This window comes from Pongo pygmaeus, chromosome 16 (assembly GCF_028885625.2).
Source record: "Pongo pygmaeus isolate AG05252 chromosome 16, NHGRI_mPonPyg2-v2.0_pri, whole genome shotgun sequence".
Taxonomy (NCBI): domain Eukaryota; kingdom Metazoa; phylum Chordata; class Mammalia; order Primates; family Hominidae; genus Pongo; species Pongo pygmaeus.
Genome location: NC_072389.2, coordinates 24,585,806 through 24,610,770, shown reverse-complemented (window position 1 = coordinate 24,610,770; position 24,965 = coordinate 24,585,806). Strand labels below are relative to the sequence as shown.

At 36.5% G+C, this 24,965-nt stretch overlaps 1 pseudogene; it reads left to right on the top strand.

The window, feature by feature from the left end:
• The first annotated feature begins 4,309 nt into the window (after positions 1–4,309).
• The window catches only part of LOC129014570 (programmed cell death 6-interacting protein-like), an 88,529-nt pseudogene continuing 67,873 nt past the window's right edge, over positions 4,310–24,965 (top strand).

Below are 24,965 nucleotides of genomic sequence, written 5' to 3'. Positions count from 1 at the left end.
TTTTGTATTTTTAGTAGTTACGGGGTTGCACCGTGTTAGCCAGGATGGTCTCAATTTCCCAACCTCGTGATCCGCCCGCCTCGGCCTCCCAAAGTGCTGGGATTACAGGCGTGAGCCCACCGTGCCCGGCCGTTTTGCACAGATTTTTTAATGCAAAATCATGGTGGCAATGGGTAATGGCTACCAAGGTGCCCTCGTTCAACAATCCTCTTATTCAGTCATCACATCTGCTATGTGTAAGCCATAATATCTTCTAAAATGAATTATAACTATATTCTAATTGTTATTTCACTAAGTAATCTCTGCTAGTTTAGTCTCTATTTCATCTCAACGGAATGCCTTCTGAGTTCCTATAATTGTGACTAATTCTCTGAGACGACATCAGAAATATCACTATAAACTATGAAACCTACAAAGGGGATTCCTCTTTTTCCTTTTTATTATAAAGATGCTTTTTTGTTTGTTTTCTGCAAGCAAGCATGGTCTTAATCAATTTTGTATGCCCATACCTAGGAGAGCCCCTGATTCATAAGACCTCAATAAGATTTGTTGAATAAAGTGCAAATATGATTTTCAGCTTTCCCTCACCACTTTCTTCAAAACAGACTAGTTCATAACTGAAACAGGCATTGTTTCTAGAAAACAGTCACTCCAACTGATCCCCTCGTTTAATCATTTTTGTACTGCCTGAATCTGTCATAATACCTGGCACGCAGTGGGTAAGTAATCAATATTTGTTCACTGAACTAATAGAAGGATGAGTGAATGGAACAATACAGGCATTTTAAAATTATAATTCAAGATTGAAAGCATATTACTTGTCATTAGAGTGATTTTAAACAGTTAAGTATATGATAATTAGGAAGATTTACTTTCCTGCTTCATTTAAATTTTAAATATAGTGATCAAGGTAATTATGATTTCCATTCATTTATTCAATAAATGTATATTTAATATTTTTTATCTCACATGATAGATTGATACTGGTCAAAGACATCACAATGGTATTATACATAAAGATTTGTTTTAAATTTATAATATCTTGAAATTTTTCTCTTGTTAATCCACAAAGTATATTTATAGGTTGGGAAATAAACTTTTTAAGATGTTAGATAATGATATTTTTATTTTCTATTTTATCTTATTATTATTATTTTTGACACAAGATCTCACTATGTCACCCACGCTGGAATACAGTGACATAATCATGGCTCAGCACAACCTCAACCTCCCAGGCCCAGGTGATCCTGCTACCTCAGCCTCCTGAGTTGCTAGGACAACAGGTGCCTGCCACCTTGCCCGGCTAACTTTTTAATTTTTTTTTTTTTGGTAGAGATGAGTTTTCACCATGTTGCCCAGGCTGGTCTTGAACTCCTGGGCTCAAGCAAAATGCCAGCCTCGGCCTCCCAAAGTGTTAAGATTGCAGGCATGAGTCACCACTATGGGGCAGATAATGATAGTTTTTCAAGAATCGGTAAAACATTGTCCTTCAATGAATTAGTGCAGAAGCATGAAAAAAATCTATTATGAGCAAATCTGTGAAACAGACATTGAAGTTAGTATTCTAATAAGGCTTTGTGCTTTTTGATGACATAAAATAATTGTGCTATGACAATACAGTTACTTAAATGAGAAGTATGAATAACTTGCTTTGATATGTTTGTGGTATGTTTCACTTATTTCTTAAGAAGGGAAATTATTAAATTGAAACTATATATGTAAAGAGTGCATATCAAGTATTTTAAAAGCCTGAAGAATTAGGTTTTCATTTCAAGAATTATTAAGTGTCTTAAGAACATATTTATTTTCTAGAAATATTGAGACTCTTCTTGTGTAATGTGATTCTTTTAAAAATTTTGAAAGGATTTTCTTATTAAATTAAAAATGAATGTATACAGTAAGAAGCTACTAGGATAGAGTGAATTTAGCAGCTATCTTGCTTTGTTATATGTCTTATACATTAAAACTATATTTTCATAATTAAAAGCCAAGCTCATTTGCTTTCATAAGACTAAGAGAAAAGGAGTATTAAATGAAGTTAAATTAGATTTTACCATCTTCTTAATAAATTTCAGGCCTGGTTTGATAATATATTCCCAGATACATAATTTAAAAATGATCCTTTGGCCGGGCGCAGTGGCTCACGCCTGTAATCCCAGCACTTTGGGAGGCCGAGGCGGGCGGATCACGAGGTCAGGAGATCAAGACCATCCTGGTTAACACGGTGAAACCCCATCTCTACTAAAAATACAAAAAATTATCTGGGTGTGGTGGTGGACGCCCATAGTCCTAGCTACTAGGGAGGCTGAGGCAGGAGAATGGGGTGAACCCAGGAGGCAGAGCTTGCAGTGAGCCAAGATCGCGCCACTGCACTCCAGCCTGGGCGACAGAGCAAGACTCTGTCCCAAAAATAAATAAAAAAATATGAATTTAGTGACAACTAGTTATAGTTTGGAACCTCATTTGTGAAATAAACCATATTTCAAAATATTTTAAGCAGAAATACATTTAAGTTTTAGCCTATAAATTACCAGAATTTGTCCTAGCCACCTAAATAAAAAATATAAAAGTTCTACATTTTAATCTCCTTTCAACACTTTATAACCAGAAAACCCAGCAGATAAACAGCTGAAGTCTTAATGGGAAATGATAACATATAAGATCAGCAGCATCTGCATAAATCAATTTTTATCCAACACAAAATAATTACATACGCTTTAATCAAAAAGAAATTACCAATGGCCAACCCCAATCCCATTACTTTCAAAAAAAAAGTCCTCAAACATTCCTTTCCAGTTGAATGTACACTGATTGAAATGGTTGTTTTATACAGACAATTGATTTTTTTAAATGAAATGTCTAATAGGGAATTCAGTGCATTACACTTACCCATTCCAGACAGCAGCCTTCCATTGAATTTACTCAGACAAACTAATTGCTGAATTAGTTGACCATGGAAAGTTATTGAGGGCATATCCAGCACTTTCTTCTGAACCAAAACTAAATCTGTTTTGGTCAGTACTGCATTGCTATTCAAAATCAAGAACTGTTCGTCTCTCTGGAATATAGTATCATAAGCCTGGGGAGGTGACAATGTTATGTAATGGAGTTGTGGGGAAAGGAGTGAGTGTTGTGGCATTTCCCTGATCAAGGGAAAGAGTCTGTATTAGTTCACAGAATCAGCTGACATGCTATGCTCAAAGAATTCACAATTAGCAATTGACCAATCAATTTTGATTAACTCATTCTGTATGACTATCACAGGCTATTAAAAATAGGAAAGTGTGTTTCTAAAATGTGTTTCATAACAAGTGATTTAATGATAAAAGCTTGGACAGTTTTCAGAATTCAAAAATTCTGAGATACTAATATCTTTAAAAACTCCTGTCGTGTGTGTGTGTGTGTGTGTAAACACTACCTGTGTAATCATCTATTGAGATTTAAATTAGAACATTTTCTCAATGTATCACAGTTCTAAAGTTACTATTTATTATATTGGTATCCTAGGAACAGAGTGAAAAAAGGCAAAGAGGTAATTTACCACAGTCTTTTTCTGCTAAAATCAGTGTCTCTCATCTCTGCCTGAATCCACTACATTGTGATTACTGAAATACATATTATAGAATATCTACTTATTTTGTGGATTTAGGCAATGATTATGATTATTGCTTTTCTCACATCTAAAAATCAAATTTATATTATACATGAAGACATTTTGTAAAGAAGTTTTGGTCTCTATAAAAATGAATACTTAATAGAAATGTAATATTATTTTGTGTTATTTTAATTGTTAAGTTTAAGAAAATAAAATGTTTTTTAAATCTATTACTTTTAACAACACTGTAACATTTATTGGTTTTGGAATAAAATAAATCCAGAAAATTGCTGTGATATTACTTTTTATGTTTCTTATTGAAAGTAGGTCAATTAATTTCTAAGCAATGGGGCATTACAATTGTCAACTAACAGTGCTCAAGCAGTTAGGATTTTAACTGCTGACATTTTCTTTGAAAAATGATAGATGTCATTTAGTGTTTAAAGATAAATTGCTGCATAACTGTGACTTTTTTGCTGATAACTTTGCCATAAGCAAACATAACACGACCAAGAAGTTTCAAAGTAAGTTTGCTAGGTGAGCAAATCTAAATTAAAAAGGCTCTCATATTTCCTCAATCAGATATACTAAGATCAACCAAATGTTGTTTTCAATCTATAGTATGAAAGGGCAATTGAGTCTGACTCAAACTTCTGAAAAAGTTAATGTTAACACTTAGGAATATGTCTCCCTGTAGGAAAATTTTCACTGGCCATGGGCTATACCACATTTATCGCAGGTGATTTTCAAAGGGACAAATATTGCCCATTTCAGAAACAGGTCTGGAATGCAGGAAACTGCCAGAAAGTAACTGTGAGAGTTTGCGCAATGGCTGACCTGGAGGAAGATGTCAGAGTCACAGATGGAAAAGGGAGGTGCATGACTCCCCTCTGTTGCCAAGATTCCCAGTCTCAATTCAGAAGGATTTGCAGAGGGGGTGAAGGAACATTGAAGTTTCTGAGATATTCCTTAAGGACCAAGCTATAATCCAGTTATCTATTTACATCAGATCTCAGCTTTTTTTTTTTTTTTTTTTTTTTTTTTTTTTTTTTTTTAGGAGGGTGTGGGAGGGGATGTGTGCAGAACATACATATAGGGCTTGCCCCAAATGATGAAATAAAATTGTGTATGCTATGACCTCTCTAGGAAGCCTCTAAACTTTTCTTATAAATTGTCTTCTAACTATAATATTTCTTTTGGCCATCCTTGGAGTACTCCCAGGTGACACACAGCTCAGGCTAACATTTCTACAGGACTGCTACCTTGATCTCTGGAGAGTCCAGTGATGTTCCATACCAATATGTCTCAGGGTCTCTGCTGACCTTCCACCCATACCCTTAACACGCAGAGAAAGCTGACACTTTCTGTTAGCTCTAATTTTCCTTGAAAAAAAGTGGCAATATGTATCAAAATACAATTATTAGTTTCAATATGTAGAACGTATTACAAGAAAAAACAGATGCCAAAAACATTTTATGTCTACTGATATTCCTATTAGTCTTTATTATCATGAAAAACTGGTCACAACCTAAATATCCAACTTTAGGTGACTGGGTGAAGTAAGACTGTAATCTTTCATATGATAGAATAATATGCCAGCACTAACAACCAGATAGCAGACTATTTAATGCCATGGTGAAGTATTTGTTTTGTGTGGTCAGGTGAGCAGTTCAGATCATAAAATCAAATGTGCCCTATGATCTTATTTTTTAAGTAAAGTACTGATGTATTTATATGTATAATTAAGTATAGAGAAAAGCCTAAATGGCTTCTCTTATAAGTCTTCTCATTGTTTTATAAATGGTATGAATATTTATTTTTCACTTTTTCCATCGTATTTCCTAGAATAATAAAATTCAATTCCCTCTGATAAGCATTCATTATTCTTTTTTTTTTTTTTTTTTTTTGAGAGGGGGTCTCACTCTGTCTCCTGGTGATAGAGTGCAGTGGCCTGATCTTGGCTCACTGCAGCCTCCGCCTCTTGGGTCATTATTCTTACAGTAAGAAAAAATGAATGTTACTAAGTATCTTCTCTGTCCTAGATCAACTAAGTATATACAAGGTGCCAAATACATTTAATAAAATGTTTTATGCACTCATAGGTTTTTGCAGTACAATTTTTTTTGTATGATTCCCTTGTCTTATCTCCACCAATAGTTTTGGTGTGAATTTATACTCTAAAGGAAAGGTGACAACCTTATACAATCTCAGGGCTTAAATACTATCCATGTGCTGATGCTTACAAACATACACCTCCAGTTGTGTGGTCTCTCTGAGTTCTGCACATCCCTCTTGGGTATCTAATAAGCATCTCACAGTTAACAAAACCACGGATTTCTAATCGATCTCAGGGACCCTCCGCCAGGCCTGCTCCTCTCTCAGAATTCCTTTTCTCACTTAGTGACACTATCATCCCACCAAACCTCACTATCATTTTTCTTCTGTCTCCCAAATTTCCAATCCATTAACAAATCCCAATAACCCCGCTTCCAATATTTGTGTAAATCTATGCACTTCTCAGCTTCTCCACTCTTATTATTCTAGTTCCAATTATGTGGTCTTCTGTCTGTGTTACTTTCTTTTTTCCATTCTTGTACGCAGGGTCCAGTTTTCACAGTGAAGTCCTCGTAAAACATATATTAAATTTTGTCAACTTCTCTTACAGTTTTTTATTTATTTGTTAAATTTGTGATGTATTTTTATTTATTTATTTATTTTGAGAAGGGGTCTTGCTCTGTCATCCAGGCTGGAGTGCAGTGGTGCGATCTTGGCTCACTGCAAGCTCCGACTCCTGGGTTCAAGCGATTCTCCTTCCTCAGCCTCCTCAGTAGCTGGGATTACAGGCATGTTCCACCATGCTGGGCTAATTTTTGTATTTTTAGTAGAGACGGGGTTTCACCATGTTGGCCAGGCTGGTCTCAAACTCCTGACTTAAGGTGATGCACCCGCCTCAGCCTCCCAAAGTGCTGAGATTACAGGCATGAACCACTGCGCCCAGCTAGTTTCTGCTTACAGTTTTAAAATGACTTCTTAGTCTATTTAGGAGAAAATATAAACTCTTTACCGGAGCCTACTGGACTCCCCAAAACATGATGTATGTTTATCTCCTCCCTTTAACTCACTCTGTTTTAGCCGCCTGGCCTTCTGTTCTCTGAGTAAAATAAACTTATTCCTGCCACAGGGCCTTTACACCTACTTTGCCTTCTGCCCCAGACACAGTTCTCACAGGTTTTCCCATGACTCATTTCTTCTCCTTGTTCAGTATCAACCCAAACATTTCCCCCTGAGTGGCCTTCACCAGCACATTCTTCTTAAATATCTTTCCTTACCTCATCCTGTTTGGTTTTGTGTATAACAGGTATCAGCTACAACACTGGTTTTATTTGTTTGTTTACTTTTTTCTTACAATGGAAAGCCCATGACAGCAGGGTTGTGTCTGCTTTATTCACAACTTTAACCTCAGTGCCTGTGCAGAACAGGACCATACTAGAAACTCAGTGAGCATTTGTTGAGTATTTTGAATGAATTAATTCTTAAAACATTAAAAAGTGCCATTTTCCAAGTAAAAATCTTTATCTACTTCCTTAAGGACTCTAACTGCCGACAATTCAAGGTAGAAATGAGGTTCCGATCAATGGCAGGCCGAGAAAGGCATGTTTGGGTGAGTGTATGCAGGCAATTTTTGCTATTGTGGCTGATTTACTTCTATACACTTTAATACAGGTATGTCCCTATTGTGAGACACGGCATTTTTCATAGTAGAAAGGTGGAAGCCAACTTAATATTATAATAAAAAATAAAGTAAATTTTATACAAACACTAAGAAGTGATCATCTAAATCTACAGTTTAGAATCTGAAACATATTCCTATGTTGACATCTTCCATGGCCCTACTCCTAAATTAATAAATTCTGACTTACAGAAGGCTATTTTCTGAATCCTTTCATAGCTGACATTGTGGTGGGTGCTGTTAGCCATCCCTTGATACTGACAGTACAATGGCCATCCCTGCCAGGGCACGCGTACATTATCAGTAGTCAAAAGTTTGGCAAAGTAGGCCGGACACCATGGCTCATGCCTGTAATCAGCATTTTGGGGAGACCGAGGCAGGTGGAGCACCTGAGGTCTGGAGTTCGAGACCAGCCTGAGCAACATGGAGAAACCCTGTCTCTACTAAAAATACAACAAAAATTAGCCAGGCCATGGTGGCGTATGCCTGTAATCCCAGCTACTCTGGAGGCTGAGGCAGGAGAATCGCCTGAATCCAGGAGGCGGAGGTTGCAGTGAGCCAAGATCGCGCCATTGCACTCCAGCCTGGGCAATAAGAGCGAAACTCCGTCTCAAAAAAAAACACTTCTCTTCATCTCCAGGAGAGCAGTTCATGAAAGAGCATATTCTTAGACATTAAAGGTGAATGTTTCAGTGACACCTGTGCAAGATAGGACTTTCTGCTGTCCTCTATAAAAATCTAAATTTCTATCATATAATTCTAGCAGAACTTAAAAGGATAGGCCTCAAAGGTAGCATTGCATTTGATATTCTCTTGCAACCCCAGAATGAAACTTAAGCATGAATAATTGGAGATCTGCACACTCCTATAAAGAATAAAGAATGGGACTCAAGTTCACACAGAAGTTAAAAAAGAAAGGCAGGATGACTTCCCTCTGCCACCTTGAAAAGGCTTTGAACCCTACAAAACAAGAAATGGGGAGGGGGGGTTGCTGAATGGGTAATAAATATATGAACCCTCCTCCTAAGGGTTTTTATAATCCTTTCTATCTTGGGTATCCATGTGTTCCTCTGTGAATGTGTTTTCTTAAAACTGCACTTCTTATGGAACAGCTCCATCCTTATTATCTGTAACAGGGTTTCTGTTCTGCTTTCATCATGTATATATCTTAGAAAAACAATCTGAACAAATGTCCAGTTAATATGTGTATTTATGTATTTATAAATTATATGTATGTGCTATTGCACTAATATATTACATATTTTATATACCTTACTACAACCAAAGAAATATAAAAGAATGAGATGGAATAAATATATACTTAAGGTCTAGTTTTTCTTCCTCCACCCTCTGTGGAATGCTTACTCCACTTAAGACACCCCTAAGATTTCACCGTGTCCTCACAGTGAGATTGTACTCACTCTTCAATGAGAGGAGCTGATGAATATTAAAGCTCTTTTGGTTTTATTATCAATTATGCACTTGAATTTTCAAATAATCTAGCTGTACATATCATACTACAGTGGATGATACTGTGAGGTACCAACTGGACCAGCTCAGCAGAGGCTGGGAGGTTTAACTCATCAGTGGTCATGATACCACTTTTCTCTTAGACTTTTCCAATAGAATTTATTTTTGGTTTTGCCAGCCAGGGTGAGCGCTTGTTTTCTATAGGCATCAATGGCAGAATAAGCATTGTTGCCTCACAGAAGGGAGAAGTCTATGGTATTGGACACCAACCCCCAAGTCCTTCTTACATATCCTCTCCTTGACATACAGGGACTCTTGTGAAAAATGGAAACCCAGGAACTGGCTCTGCATAAACTTAAGCTTTGTCTTTGCAGAACAATTAGGAGAAGCCTACTACTGACTCTGGAATATGTTGCATGCAATAAAAACTCTGTACTATTTAGGTATTGTTTCTGGCCCACGATACTAGAAATAAGCATCAACTAGCCATACAAAGTTTTACTTAGGAAAAATGAAAGTATACTCAAATATAAATTTTTATAAAATGACTATTAACTAAAAAAAAAATAGCCTTTCTTTCCCCAAACATCAATAGATGCAGAATGGAGGGTAATATTTACAACATGCAACATCATGTTTGGTTGTAATTAATAGACTATTTCAATGAAATATTATTTTGATAAATATGTTCATGCTTCATTTGCCATGTATTAAAAACAGCAATACACACTCACTTGATGAAAAATATTATCAAAGATAAAACAGAAGTATTTCATAAACAACCATTAGGTAGATTATAAGATAACATATAAAAGGTGATATAGGAAATAAATATTAGAAATACATATTATTCATCTATGACCTAACTTGTATTGAAATGCTGCAAAAACCTTCATAGCAACATTCAGAGAATTACCTGAAACATAACTCTGGCATCTTCTATGGTCTTCTATGTGCTTTCTTTAATGGTCACAGTGATTCCCATGTTCAAACTTATTCACTGAAGACAACGCGTGTCCTGAGATTCTCATTATTGAAATGCTGAGGCTGAGGCCTGCTTTTCACATATACACATTGTCCAACATTAAAATACCATTGCGTATTGACTGCATACAAAAATCATTAAACTAAATATTTCCAAAAGTCCTGATACAAATAACGTGTTACAATATTTTAGGTAGGATTATCTGATAGGATTAACAAATTTATCAAGTATAACAGAAAGTAACCACTTATTATTTATTATTGGCTATACCAAAAAATATAGGATCAGGACTTACCTGAATGACATGCTTCAGTTTGTCAATAATCTGATTTATCACAGGATCAGTTCCTTTGACTATGACTTCAGGATTTCCAGACTGGGCTTTGATTCCATTTCCAACCACACGCTGAGTATGACTAGCAAAGGGAAATGTGAAAGATATATGACTTAGTACCTGATCAGAGTATTATCTGCCACAGCTATCTGAACATAGTTGAGGTCAGAATTTCCTCCTTTAGAGAATACACCAATGTATTTTTTTCTTGGAACAGAAAATGGCACAGCTATAATGTTTTTCCAGGTAAAATGATAAAATGCTTATCGTGCCATTAGATCATTCTAAAAATAGTGTTATTCTCTCAATGGATCCAACCAAAAATTACTTGTTTTTTAATACTACTTAACAATATGCTACAAAGAGTTAACATATATCTCACTTTATTACCAGTTCTTGCTGAATTATACATACGTCTGTACCCCTGTTGTCTGGGTCAGCTTATTTTATGCAGTCCCAATATTATTTTTTAAATATTAGGCTACTATATATGTGTGTGTGTATATATATATGGAATCTATATATAGAATTTATATATAGAATATATATACTATATACATACAACATACATAGAATATATGGACAGAATATATAGAGAATATAGATATAGAATATATATAGAATATAGATATAGAATGTAGATATATAGAATATATATACACACACATATATATATTTCCTAATTAGGTCCTTCAAGAAATAAGTGATTAAACTTTTTAATAATGATAGTATCAATTGGACATGATTAAAATAATATTATTAATAAACTTTTTGATTTTTAAAATAACCTTGAACCCATTTCTTTTTGTAGGCATAGAGAGATTATCCATTAGGGATCTGGCAGTGTACACCAATAACAAATAGTAGAAGGAAAACAATTATATCTACTTTGTTAATGTGTAATAGTATTCTTTATTTTACAAAAATAAAGTTATATATAACTATATATAATATATAATATAATATATATCATATGTAAAAATATATATAACTGTACAAGTCAATATCATAAACTATAACTGTACAAATTAAAATCATCAAATTTATAAGCAACTAAAATGTGCAAAGTATTTCCTAAGGAGAGGAAACAATCCGCTTTCACCTAGGTTCGCCTAAACAAAATCTGGTAAATCATGTGGTATGTAAAAGGGTCATTTCACAGGTGGTCAAAGCCATTTGAAATTTCACTACCTAAGGAATTCTAAGGAATTAATAAAAGTATTTAAATTCATTAGTCACAAAGATGTCTTCAGTGTATGCTATATTCCAAGTCCTGTACTAGGTCTTTAGGATTATAAGAAGGTGTAAGGCTCAATTTTTGTCCTCATAATGCTCATTACTTAACCAAGAATGTAATATATTAATTAACTCATTCATTTGTATGTTTATTCATTACATTTTATTACATTTAAAAAACTATAGATTTCAGCCATATACTCTTGTTTGTCTGACAGAATAGTGTAATATAAACACAACTGAACAGTTAAAATACAACATTATAAAGTAGCTGGAAAGAACTGCACGTGCCGGGTGTGAGGAAAGATAAGACAAGTGTAGATATTCTGGATATAGAGAAGTCCATTTGGACTCACACACTAGGGAAAAACTAAAGGAGAAGTTATAACTTGAGGTAGCCTTGGATATATTGAGGTAAGAAGAGGACATCTATGGTATGGTTAATGAGAACTTCAGGGCCAAGGATGTCATCCCAGCAAGGAAAACGGCAAAGGTACGTGAACAAGGCAGACAGGGAGAACAGACCTCTATTTACAAAGCAGAGAGTACAAACGGTGGAAAGCAATGGATAGAGGGCCACACCCTGAAGATTCCACCCTGAATGTTGAAGACTCTCCACTGAGTGATATCATGGGTTCTGGAGATTCATAACGGGGAAGTTGGCAGGTGGGTGTGGAATAAAAAAACTACATGTTTGGTACAATGTACACTACTCAGGTGACAGGTGCGATAAAATCTCAGACTTCACCACTATAGAAATTATCCATGTTACCTAAACCACTTGTGCTCCAAAAGCTATTGAAGTAAGACTTTATTTATTTATTTATTTTTATTTATTTATTTTTTTGAGACAGAGTCTGGCTTTGTCGCCCAGGCTGGAGTGCAGTGGTGCAATCTCGGCTCACTGCAAGCTCCGCCTCCCAGGTTCACGCCATTCTCCTGCCTCAGCCTCCCGAGTAGCTGGGACTACAGGCTCCCGCCAGTATGCCCGGCTAATTTTTGTATTTTTAGTAGAGACGGGGTTTCACCGTGTTAGCCAGGATGGTCTCGATCTCCTGACCTCGTGCTCCACCCGCCTCAGCCTCCCAAAGTGCTGGGATTACAGGCTTGAGCCACCGCGCCCGGCGAAGGGAGGGGAGGGGATCATCACACATTGGGGCCTGTGGGGTTGGGGGGGTGGGGGGTAGGGGAGGGATAACATTAGGAGAAATATCTAATGTAGGTGACGGGTTGATGGGTGCAGCAAACCACCATGGCACGCATATACCTATGTAACAAAACTGCAGGTTCTGCACATGTAACCCAGAGCTTCAAGTATAATTTATGAAAGTATAATTTATGAAAACAAAACACTATCATCTGAGTCATTTGTTTGCTTACTTTAAATATCATAATACTTTTCAGCAAAAAATATTATCACTTTAATGTAACTTTCGTTCCCTATATTTGAGCAGAGTACTGCACGATCCATAAACACCCTCTGAATTTTCTACAGTAATGGAAAAAATCTTTGAAAAAAATAAAAGAAGGTTCTATGTTTGAGAATATGGCTATATGAAAGGGGTTTCAAGAAATATCCAGTTCTTCCCAAGACGATGTACTTCCAGTGACCAGTTTTAAGAAGTGGAACAGGCCGGGCATGGTGGCTCACGCCTGTAATCCCAGCACTTTGGGAGGCTGAGGCGGGCAGAGCAGGAGGTCAGGAGATCGAGACCATCCTGGCTAACACGGTGAAACCCCGTCTGTACTAAAAATACAACAAATTAGCCGGGCGTGCTGGCGGGAGCCTGTAGTCCCAGCTACCCGGGAGGCTGAGGCAGGAGAATAGCGTGAACCCGGGAGGCGGAGCTTGCAGTGAGCCGAGATCGCGGCACTACACTCCAGCCTGGGCGACAGAGGGAGACTCCGTCTCAAAAAAAAAAACAAAAAGAAGTGGATCGAACATTTCCTAACGAGGTCCTTCAAGTAATAATAAGTGATTAAACTTTTTGATAATGATAATATCAATTGGACATGATAAAAATAATATTAATAAATCTTTTGATTTAAAAAATAACCTTGAACCTACTTCTTTTGTAGGCATGGGGGGAGCTTAGAGTTAAGTATTCTAGTATCCGTTAGGGATTTGGCAGTATACATCAATAACAAATAGTAGAAGGAAAATAATTATACCTGGGTCTCATATATATATACATATATATATATAGAGAGAGAGAGAGAGAGAGAGAAACCATCTCTTAAATTACCTGTAGCACCACTATGTTATTCTTTACTCTCCCAATACCCTAAGTAGATTGCACATGTGGCTCTTTTATTAATGTGTTGAATATTCATAATGATAATAAATAATACGAATAAATAAATTGATAAGTGCATAACTATGAATTAGGCATTGCTTTACTCTATCTGGAGATTTCAATTCATGATAAACATCCTTTAGTGACCATGAATAAGAAACTCATAGACCTGCATTAGAGAAATGCAAATCTAAACCACAATGAGATACCATCTCACTCTAGTTAGAATGGCGGTCCTTAAAAAGTCAGGAAATAACAGATGCTGGAGAGGTTGTGGAAAAATAGGAATGCTTTTACACTATTGGTGGGAGTGTAAATTACTTCAACCATTGTGGAAGACAGTGTGTCAATTCCTCAAGGATCTAGAACTAGAAATACCCTTTGACCCAGCAATCCCATTACTGGGCATATACTCAAAGGATTATAAATCATTCTACGATAAAGACACATGCACACGTATGTTTATTGTGGCACTATTCACAATAGCAAAGACTTGGAACCAACCCAAATGTCCATCAATGATAGACTGGATTAAGAAAATGTGGCACATATACACCGTGGAATACTATGCAGCCATTAAAAAAGGACATGAGTTCACATCCTTTGCAGGGACATGGATGAAACTGGATACCATCATTCTCAGCCAACTATCACAAGATCACAAAACCAAACGATGCATGTTCTCACTCATAAGTGGGAGTTGAACAATGAGAACACATGGACACAGGGAGGGGATCATCACACATTGGGGCCTGTGGGGGGTGGGGAGTAGGGGAGGGATAACATTAGGAGAAATATCTAATGTAGGTGACGGGTTGATGGGTGCAGCAAACCACCATGGCACGTGTATACCTATGTAACAAAACTGCAGGTTCTGCACATGTAACCCAGAGCTTAAAGTATAATTTAAATAAATAAATAATAAATAAATAAACTCATAGACCTCAAAGTATGGGAAGGCTAACTGACTATGGCCACTTGCTGCTTCACTCTAAAATCTGTTTCTGCATCTGCCCCTCAGTCAATGACTTAGGGCCGCAGGGTAGCTAATGCAGATCCCTCTTTAGGAGACACAGTGCTTCTCTGAGGACCACTCTTGGCTCAGGATTCCCTGAAGCCTTTTCTGACCCTTCCTTAGACTGTACATTACGCTCCAAAGCTTCCACTCAACCTTCCTTTCCTCTTTCCTTCATTCTAGGTCAGACTTGCCTCATAACTGAGAGCTCTTCCAGGCTTACTCAGCTTCCTCTCCATTTTCTCTCATAGGGATTTCCCTTAATAAAATCCTCTTGTGTTTAACTCGTTTTCAACATCTACCTCTTGGAGGACCTGGACTAACCCACCACATAATATTTGTATTATAATTACTTCCATTCTACAGGTTGAGAATCTGGGATCTGGAGAAGTTAAGTAACTTAAGTTACTCAAGTAAGGCCACACAGTGTATATAAAGTGTGCTGCAAGGAGTTAAACCCAGGGAACACGTGCTCCAAAACAGAACCATCAACAAGCATCAATCCTGCAACCAACTAATAAAAGGTAAAGATACAATTAGCTTGGTGCAAAATGTTATTTTTTCTCTAATTACATTTTCTAAGGTTTCACTCTTTGTAATTAAGAAGGGATGCATGATTTTCATCAAAACTCTCCTCAGCAAGCGGGTGTGGTGGCATGCACCTGTACTCCCAGCTACTCAGGAAGCAGAGGCAGGGAGATCACGTGAGCCCAGGAGATTAAGGCTGCAGTGAGCTGTATATTGACAATGTGACCATGAGTATAAAATTCATAGACCTCAAGCCTGGGCAACAGAGCAAGACTCTGCCTTAAAAAGTAAAACTAAGCAAAACAAAACAATCCTCCTCAACAAATGGTTGCATATAACCAGCTAAACAGTAATATAACAGTTGTTGGCAGGGTGAGAAGAAACTAGCAGACTGTAGGTTTGTCATACGGTTTTTCTGTTTCTCCAGAAACACAGATATAATATAGGCAATGAAAACTGAGACTCATCTCTTAATTTCAGTTAAGCTATTAATTGATTTACATCATTTACTTATAGGCCAGAAAAGTTTTTCCAAAGGCAGGAATGTTGTTTCATGTCAATCTGAGGAATTGCTTTTGTTTTTGTTCTTAATGATCACAGTTACTAATACAGTAAAATAATATTTAGATAAAATACATTAGAATTATAGCTGATCAAAAATCTCATTCCAAGCTGTTATACTGTTGAATATCTCACGATCACTCTTCTTATGAATCATGTAAATAAGGAAAAATACTGCAAAGTAGACACACATTACTTCAAATGAAATATGATTTAATAAAATCAGTTATTCTTTGCCAATTTTGTAATGTTCAAAATAACCACAATTGAAATAGTGATACATACACACCGGAACAGTTCAAATGAAAAAGAGAAATGATACCAAGCGTTGGCAAAGATGTGGAGCAACTGGAACTCTCTCCCAATGTGGATGGAAATGTAAGCTGACAGACACCACCATTTCCCATGTATGCTAAATCTAACCATATTCTATGACCCTGAGCATATACCCAGCAATATTTGCCAAAAGACAAATACATGAATGCTCAGAGAAGCACCATTCAAAATAACCACAAACTGAACATTATATTTGTATAATGATGTAGTCTATAGCAATGAGAACTAACAAATTACAACTATATGCAAAAAGATTGACAAATCTTATAAACTAAATATTGAATGAAAGAAGCAAGATACAGAACATATTCTATGATCTAATTTAATAAAAATTGTAAAACTCATCAGTTATGTTCCAAATCACCATAAGAGGTACCTTATGAAATAGTGTCTAGAAGAAGTAATAATACAAAATTTCCTGATTTGAGTACTGGATACAAAGAAGGGCTAAATTTGTTTAAAAACAAAAAAAGTATTAAGCTGTACAGTTAAGATTTGGGTATTTTACTGTTTGTATGTATTTTCAGCCTCAGAAAATTATGTTAAAAAGTCTTTATGCTCTTTTTCTTAATATATTTACAATACACAAATTTTCTTTTTTTTTTTTTTTTTTTTATTTTATTATTATTATTATTATTATTATTATTATACTTTAGGTTTTATGGTACATGTGCGCAATGTGCAGGTAAGTTACATATGTATACATGTGCCATGCTGGTGCGCTGCACCCACCAACTCGTCATCTAGCATTAGGTATATCTTCCAATGCTATCCCTCCCCCCTCCCCCCACCCCACAACAGTCCCCAGAGTGTGATGTTCCCCTTCCTGTGTCCATGTGTTCTCATTGTTCAATTCCCACCTATGAGTGAGAATATGCGGTGTTTGGTTTTTTGTTCTTGCGATAGTTTACTGAGAATGATGATTTCCAATTTCATCCATGTCCCTACAAAGGACGTGAACTCATCATTTTTTATGGCTGCATAGTATTCCATGGTGTATATGTGCCACATTTTCTTAATCCAGTCTATCATTGTTGGACATTTGGGTTGGTTCCAAGTCTTTGCTATTGTGAATAATGCCGCAATAAACATACGTGTGCATGTGTCTTTATAGCAGCATGATTTATAGTCCTTTGGGTATATACCCAGTAATGGGATGGCTGGGTCGAATGGAATTTCTAGTTCTAGATCCCTGAGGAATCGCCACACTGACTTCCACAAGGGCTGAACTAGTTTACAGTCCCACCAACAGTGTAAAAGTGTTCCTATTTCTCCACATCCTCTCCAGCACCTGTTGTTTCCTGACTTTTTAATGATTGCCATTCTAACTGGTGTGAGATGGTATCTCATTGTGGTTTTGATTTGCATTTCTCTGATGGCCAGTGATGGTGAGCATTTTTTCATGTGTTTTTTGGCTGCATAAATGTCTTCTTTTGAGAAGTGTCTGTTCATGTCCTTCACCCACTTTTTGATGGGGTTGTTTGTTTTTTTCTTGTAAATTTGTTGGAGTTCATTGTAGATTCTGGATATTAGCCCTTTGTCAGATGAGTAGGTTGCGAAAATTTTCTCCCATTTTGTAGGTTGCCTGTTCACTCTGATGGTAGTTTCTTTTGCTGTGCAGAAGCTCTTGAGTTTAATTAGATCCCATTTGTCAATTTTGGCTTTTGTTGCCATTGCTTTTGGTGTTTTAGACATGAAGTCCTTGCCCATGCCTATGTCCTGAATGGTAATGCCTAGGTTTTCTTCTAGGGTTTTTATGGTTTTAGGTCTAACATTTAAGTCTTTAATCCATCTTGAATTGATTTTTGTATAAGGTGTAAGGAAGGGATCCAGTTTCAGCTTTCTACATATGGCTAGCCAGTTTTCCCAGCACCATTTATTAAATAGGGAATCCTTTCCCCATTTCTTGTTTTTGTCAGGTTTGTCAAAGATCAGATACTTGTAGATATGTGGCATTATTTCTGACGGCTCTGTTCTGTTCCATTGATCTATATCTCTGTTTTGGTACCAGTACCATGCTGTTTTGGTTACTGTAGCCTTGTAGTATAGTTTGAAGTCAGGTAGTGTGATGCCTCCAGCTTTGTTCTTTTGGCTGAGGATTGACTTGGCGATGCGGGCTTTTTTTTGGTTCCATATGAACTTTAAAGTAGTTTTTTCCAATTCTGTGAAGAAAGTCATTGGTAACTTGATGGGGATGGCATTGAATCTGTAAATTACCTTGGGAAGGATGGCCATTTTCATGATGTTGATTCTTCCTACCCATGAGCATGGAATGTTCTTCCATTTGTTTGTATCCTCTTTTATTTCCTTGAGCAGTGGTTTGTAGTTCTCCTTGAAGAGGTCTTTCACATCCCTTGTAAGTTGGATTCCTAGGTATTTTATTCTCTTTGAAGCAATTGTGAATGGGAGTTCACTCATGATTTGGCTCTCTGTTTGTCTGTTATTGGTGTATAAGAATGCTTGTGATTTATGATGTTTGATAATCACCACGTTGTACTGATTTGCTGTCTCACTTCACTGTTTGATATCAACATATGAAAGTAAAAATGCTATTTAGGGGATAACTATTATCTGAGCACTAATAAATTAAATGCTATTTTAAGCCAACAACAAAATTGTTTGGGGTACAATTTTTATTTAACCAACTTTCCATTATAAACATTATAAAATTCTGAAAGATCCTAGAATCTTATATAGCTTTCTTGTATTTTTTCAAATGTAATTGACACCAGCATGAATTAAATTTCATATTTAAAAAGCTTCTGACTACATTACAACATAATTTAAAATTACTTGCAAGATATGATAATTCTAAGATTACCAACATATCATGCAAATGAAACACCCAGGTACTTCCTACCAACACATGATATAATAAAATCCAGAAGAACTTCTGAATTAGAGTGTAGTAGTTGCCTAGGGCCATCATACCTAATTATCACACACTTGGTGGGTTAAGAGGACAGAAATATATTCTCTCATAGTTCTGAAGCCTGGACCTCTGAAATCAAGATGATGGCGGGGCCATACTCCCTCTGAAGATCCTAGGGAGGAATTCCCCCTCACTTCTTCCCGGCTTCCAGCAGCTCCTGGCAATGCTTGGCCTTCTTTGATTTATGACTGCATAACTCCAATTTCTGTCTCCATCTTCACATCACCTTCTCTGCGTGTGTCTTTTCCTGTATCTTATAAGGACATTTACATTGGATTTAGGGCCCACCTTCATCCAGGATGACCTCATCTCAATCATTGGGTTAATTATATCTGCAAAGACCCTACTTCCAAATAAAGTCACATTCTAAAGTTCCTAGTGGACATAAATTTTGGAGGTACGGTATTTAAATCACTACACAGAACATGTAAAGACAAAAATCTGGAAGCTACCTGAATGAAAATGGATATTCCCTTGAACTTCAACAAAATCATATTCTATTTTTCCATGAGAAACATTTTATTACTCTAAATATTCATATTTCACAAGTACACCTCTTAAATTATAGCTTGGCCTTAAGAAAAATAATTAGCTTTGGAAATTATCAGTACATGATATCTAGTATTTCCTATATTTTTAATAACTTCTACCTCTTAGCAAAAATAAATAATGCAATGGACAATTTCTGTGTTCTAAATTCACACACACAAACAGGAAAGGCACTTTAAAAATGATTTGTTCTCTTTCAAAGCAGAAGCCCAACCACCTGCTCTGAATCTAAAAGTTTCCCGAAAGCAAAGAAGGGCTAGTTTATTATGAAGGTGTTGATAGCTGATTCTGTGGAGACTCACACAGAAACAAAGAATAAATTTTAATCACACTTAATGGCAATGTGATAGTAAGGTTGTGACAATATCCAAATATGACTAATGTCATTGAATTAACTACACTCAGGCTTAGCTTAGTTGTCCAAATTTATTACAAATAGCTCAAAATAAATAATTAACTCTTCTGTTTTCTATTTATTTTTTGTTGATGCTTAAGAGTAAAAAGGTATTTCAACTGAAATTTTTTTTTTTTAGCAATCAGTTCTCTTGTTTTATCACCATAAGACTGTAAACGGCCATAACAGCTCACTGAATCTAGCACTGCCTTCAACAAGAAATGCACCTAGAGCAGGAATATAGTACTTGGCACTCATCTCTAGGCCTATAACCTAATAGATTTTTTTGTCTGTCTTTGGTGACAGTAACATAAATTTAGAGCTGGAAAGGACCTTAGAGGTCCTCTAGTCCCACCCAAGCATCTTTTAAAACAAAACAAGTGTATTGGCCTGGTGCAGTGGCTCACGCCTGTAATCCCAGCACTTTGGGAGGCCAAGGCGGGCAGATCACAAGGTCAGGAGATCGAGACCATCCTGGCTAACATGGTGAAACCCCATCTCTACTAAAAATACAAAAAATTAGCCGGACATGGTGGCAGGTGGCTGTAGTCCCAGCTACTCAGGAGGCTGAGGCAGGAGAATGGAGTGAACCTGGGAGGTGGAGCTTACAGTGAGCCGAGATTGCGCCATTGCACTCCAGCCTGGGCAACAGAGCAAGACTCCATCTTAAAAAAATAAATAAATAAAAAAATAAAGAAGCATGTTTATTTCATCGTTTTATACTTATACACTGTGTATTTCCAGAAAAGCCTCTGAGACAGCTTAGAATGAAAGGCACAGACACTACAAAACAAGGGCAAAATGACAGAATAATGAAGAGAAGGAGGTGACAATTACATGGGACAACCTAGGGAAGGAAACACTACCCTTCAGCCTAAAATTTAGTCCTAAGCCTCTTGTTCTCAAAGGCCAAAAGGAAAACCAGAATTCAAATAGGTGTCATTAGTTAATAAAATAGTATCTGCATATGTCAGCAGCTATTTTTTGGTAACTCTAAACTCTTCAGCAAAATATATATGTCTTTAAGCAACACACAATGGACAATATAATAAAAATAATCATCAATAGCAATTTCAAAACTTTTAAAGATGTAAGTACAAATGATCTTTTCTTATGGGATGCTTTGTGAAAGCTGCCCGCATGATGGTATTTTAAATTACATGATGTTAAACTGCCTACATGATGGTGTTTTATTGGGACCTGGTTCTATGACTTGGTGAAGAATGTAACCTCTGAGAACTTAGAAGAGTGAATGGTTAATACTTCTCTGAACTTTTTTGTTTTTAATTGATATTTTATTTTATCCCTCATAGACAATATATATTCTGGGAAATATACTGAAGTATAGTAAAAAAGGAATCTCAGGGTTAAAATATTGCGGTAAATGACAAAGCAGAGGTTGTGTCTGAAGAACCATGTGGTCGCACTGCACCACACAGCAAACAGAAATATGGGTGAGCACTTTACCAGCAGATAAACACCTATGAGAGAGGAAACAGCAGTCACAAGATGTGTTTTAACAGAGAGATATTTAATTAAATATTTTCTAATAAACTGATTGAACCTACATTTAATGGAATTTTTTTCCTTTCCTCACTTTCGCAAATGTGTGTATTTTTATAGAGAACATGGTTTTACAGATGTAATTTTCAGACTTTAAGTCAGGCCCATCACCAATGCTCTATGAATTGGATGGCCTTGATATGTGGTCCATGTATTTTTGAATCAGGGATGGGAGCCGTCAAATGAGTCAAAAGCTGATTTTTGTAGCTTTCATTATGAACACCTCTCTGGCTGCTCTTCTTTTTGACTTTACCAAACAAACTAGTTAGTATTCTTAAATGCAAGGCATATTAACATAAGAACTAAATAAATTTTTAAAATAAACACACATACACACACACACACAGCACTCTCTATATTTTTAATTTCCACTTAAATAGCAAACAAGCTGTGTTCATAGGCCTGTGGAAGAAATATGAAGTTTGAAAAGATTTGTAAATAACTTTTTCTTAATGAAAATAACTCTGTAGTAATTACTGTTTTAAAAAGCCATTAGAATTTGAGCATAACACAGTTTCAATCGTGTCTCTATTCCAACTTAAAGTCCTGTCCAATGATTCTATCTTATGGTCTATTGAATCACAAAATAAAAAATTGTATATTTTAAAGTATTTGATGAAGGAGGAGGAGGAGGGAAGAAAGAAGAGGAGGAGGAAGTGGAGGAGTTGGGAAAATAACTAGGATTCCTGTTCTTGCCTCACCTTAAGTACACTACAGCCAAACTCCTGCTACAAAACAGTCCTCAGACAACAATCCTCGTATGTAACAAAATTTAATTTGTGTCCACTTATATATATGAGAAAATTGCTCCTCCAGCTATGTCTTGGCAAACTCGGTTACACAGAAAACAGCGGGACTTGGTTCCATAAAAGTATATGTGCCTAGGGACTTTTAGATTCCTAATAGTGGCAATCACCCAACAAACATATTTGGCTGACTCAGTATAGGAAAAATGTGCGTACACAGGATTGCAGAAGACCTCTGAAGTCCAAATAGAGTGGAATTTTCCAGTCTAGATGACCTAGAGATTCCACACGTACAGAGACACTTGGCCAATCTCTCCCTCACCCTTTATACTTCCCCCATTCTCCTCTCTCAGTCCTTTCATGATTTCTTCCAGGTCCGTCAGTGTTTATGTACTCTGTCCTCCCTGTCTGGAAAGTTCTACACCTTCAGACCCTTTCCTCAGTCATCTGTACTAAGCTTACAAAGGGGGTTTACAGATGTGATTAAATTAAGGATCTTAAAATGGGGGGCCTGGTGTGGTGGCTCACGCCTGTAATCCCAGCACTTTGAGAGGCTGAGGCGGGCGGATCACGAGATCAGGAGATCGAGACCATCCTGGCTAACACGGTGAAAACCCGTCTCCACTAAAAATACATAAAATTAGCCTGGCGTGGTGGCGGGCGCCTGCAGTCCCAGCTACTCGGGAGGCTGAGGCAGGAGATGGCGTGAACCCGTGAGGCGGAGCTTGCAGTGAGCTGAGATCGCGCCACTGCACTCCAGCCTGGGCGACAGAGGGAGATGCCGTCTCAAAATAATAATAATAATAATGATAATGATAATAATAATTAGCAAAAACCTCAATAACTTTTGTACTGGCCTAACATTTGTAAAGAAACTATAAGCAAGTTCACAAAAGTTAAAACAAAAAATCAGCTATGAGAAACAAATATGAATTACATCACTAACTGCTGAAAAGAAAGACTCTAAGACTGAAATTACCAAAAAAAAAAAAACTCAGCTGAAAACAAAACAAAAAATCAAACTCTATTACTCTATTCTATTTCCATTAAGTGTACAAACTGTTCCTGTAAGTTTAACAATATTAAAATGTACAAAGATTAATAAAGTAAAAATCAAAGTCTGTTTCTAACATCATTGATTTCCCATAAAGTAGAATTTAAAGGAAAAGGTATCACATGGAAAACAATAAAATATTTAATATTACAAAGCAAAACACCAAATGAATGTCACATTTAATTGTGAAATCATTAGCATGTTTTTCCGTTATGACTTATTAAAGATAAAATTTGAGCATTATAATGTATAAGATTTTTTGGCCGGGCGCGGTGGCTCACGCCTGTAATCCCCGCACTTTGAGAGGCCTAGGCAGGTGGATCATGCGGTCAGGAAATCAAGACTATCCTGGCTAACACGGTGAAACCCCGTCTCTACTAAAAAAATACAAAAAAATTAGCCAGGCGTGGTGGCGGGCACCTGTAGTCCCAGCTACTCAGGAGGCTGAGGCAGGAGAATGGCGTGAACCTGGGAGGCGGAGCTTGCGGTGAGCCCAGATCGCGCCACTGCACTCCAGCCTGGGCGACAGAGTGAGACTCCATTTCAAAAAATACAAAAAAATTTCCCGGGAAAGAAAAGCCCAAGACCCGACGGCTTTACTCCTGAATTTTACCAAATATTTTTAAAAGAACTAATACCAATTCTACCCAACCTACTGTGAAAAATAGAGGAGGAGGGAATATTTCCAAACTCATTCTACAAGGACAGTATTACTCTGATACCAAAACTGAAGACACATAAATAAAAAACAACAGGCCAATATCCCTGGTGAGCACTGATGCAAAAATGTTCAGCAACACGCTAGCAAACTGCATTCAACAACACATTACAAAGATCATTCATCATGACCAAGTGGGATTTATCCCAGGGATGCAAGGATGGTTAAACATATGCAAATCATTATCATCATCTCACATCAAATCACATCATATCAATAGAATGAAGCACAAAAACTGTATGATAATTTCAATTGATACTAAAAAAGCATTTGATAAAATTCAACACCCCTACATGATCAAAGCCTTCAGAAAACTGTATAGAAGGAACACACCTCAACATAATTAAAGCATATAGAACAGACACTCAGTTAGTTTCATATTAAATGGGGGGAAACTGAAAGCTTTTCCTCTAAGACCTGGAACAAGAGAAGGATGCCCTCTTTCATCACTGCCATTCAACGTAGTATTAGAAGTCCTAAGCAAGTCCTAGTTAGAGCAATCAGTCAAAAGAAAGAAAGAAGGGGACACACAAATTGGAAATAAAGTAATCAAATTATCCTTGTTTGCAAAAATTAGTAAAGACATTACCAAAAACAATAATAAGCCACCATAACTTATGAACAGATACAAAATTTAAAAATATATATTAGCAAATCAATTCTAGTAATATGTAAGAAATATATAATGATTAACTGTGGTTTACTGTGATAATAAAAAGTAATTTTAACATCCAAAAATTAAGCAATGTATTTGAACTGATCAATAGCATTAAAAAGACAGTTCCATATAGTGATCTGAATAGATGTAGAAAATTCTACTGACAAAATTCTATAAGTATTCTTGATAAAACGTCAGAGTAGACCAAGAATAGAGGCAAACCTTTTTTCTATATTAGGCAGGAGCATCTACATAATCATACAT